This window comes from Corvus brachyrhynchos, unplaced genomic scaffold (assembly GCF_000691975.1).
Source record: "Corvus brachyrhynchos isolate BGI_N302 unplaced genomic scaffold, ASM69197v1 scaffold544, whole genome shotgun sequence".
In the NCBI taxonomy this organism is placed as follows: Eukaryota; Metazoa; Chordata; class Aves; order Passeriformes; family Corvidae; genus Corvus; species Corvus brachyrhynchos.
This window is the reverse complement of record NW_008238325.1, coordinates 3,385,582-3,387,173: the sequence shown is the minus strand read 5'-3', so window position 1 is coordinate 3,387,173 and position 1,592 is coordinate 3,385,582.

Below are 1,592 nucleotides of genomic sequence, written 5' to 3'. Positions count from 1 at the left end.
CTGGGTGTGTGCAGTGCCTTGGCAGCCCCAGCTCAGGCCCCGTGGCCCCAACCTGGCCCAGCACCCAGACAGCTGACCATGGGGCTGCCCCATGGCATGGTGGCTCCTCTCAGGGAAAAGCTGATCAATCCATGCTTGGTGTGAATGGCTGAGTTTCGACACCCAGCAGAGCCCTGCTTTACCCACGTCAGAGTGAACACAGCTTGTGTTTGAAAAGAACTTTATTTAAAATCAGCGATTATACACACTTCCCCCGCCACCACTCACAGCACACGAGTGTCCCAGCACAAGGTCCCCGTGCCCTCGGGCAGCTCCACGCTGGGTGCGCTCAGGGCTGTGCTGGCTTACACCAGTCCCAATGATTCCATATGGAAATACAATGCGTACAAAAGATCTGTTCCTTCACACCTAACAGGCATTTCATTAACCTCAACCGATTTAGTTTTCTATTATTTCTAATGTAACCAGACTTAAAATTTGTCTTCTACTAAGAAACCTGGAAAAAAGAAATCTTCCTTTAGCAACTGTGTGCATCAGCAGAGCAATTCCCACCACCTTTGTCACCACGCAGACAGCGAGAGCCAGGAATCAGGGCCATCAGCTGGGAAATATGATCAATAGCAGCATTTTCCATGTGATCTCAAGTTACAGTCATCTACAGAAGAAGGAACTGTGATCACCAGTAGGGAAGCAATTAAGTACTGGATCCACTGTTAAAAAGAAATCGAGTTGAAAGCAGGTTTTACCTTAAATAGGATTAAATATATATTGCAAGACACACCACACTCTGCAGGGGCTGCACATATAGAAGCAGAACTGTGGGCAGGGGGGCAGCATGTGTCCCCCCTCCCCCAATATTCCCACACAACATCATCAAATTTAAAACTATCACCACTTGTTGAAAGTTGAAAGTTGTCCAAGAAGTATTTACAGCCCAGGCACGGCCAGGAGAGGCACGGGGAGCCGCAGGTCTGGCCGCGGTGCTCCCACAGTCCATGAAGCTCCAGCACTGGGTCCTGCCAGGAGCAGCTGCTGCCCGGCCATGCCAGTTCCTCACTACCCCACTACCCCTACACAGACAAGCATTTTGCGTGGATTACGACAAAGCTACAGGCGGTGCCGTGGTGTGAGGACGGGTGCGGCCATGCTGCAGTGGGACTAGCCTACGCACACACGGAGGATGCACGGCGGGGACTGCGGAGAGACTCCTCGGGAACATGCTGCACAGTCGGGCTCCAGCCACTACAAGAATCCTGGCTTCCAGCGTCAAATAAAACCATTTCCAGCTATACAGCAGAGGGTGACACTGATCTGGGACCGGTGTTTACAACAGATGTCAGTTCCTACGGACCTACGTCGCATATAGCTCCACGTATTACAGAGACCAGGCTGGATCTTCAGCGAATAAGTAGGTCCACGATTGTAGATCAACAATAGACTTTTATTGCTTTATACATGTGGTGCTGTTCAAGGCACTGTGGCACGGGCTAGAAAACTCGGAATGACTCGTGAAGGGACCTGGAATGCGACACGGCCGGTGCCGCGCGCCGCTCCTCGGCATCTGCCGCGGCGGGCGGGGGGCGGCGGGGCCG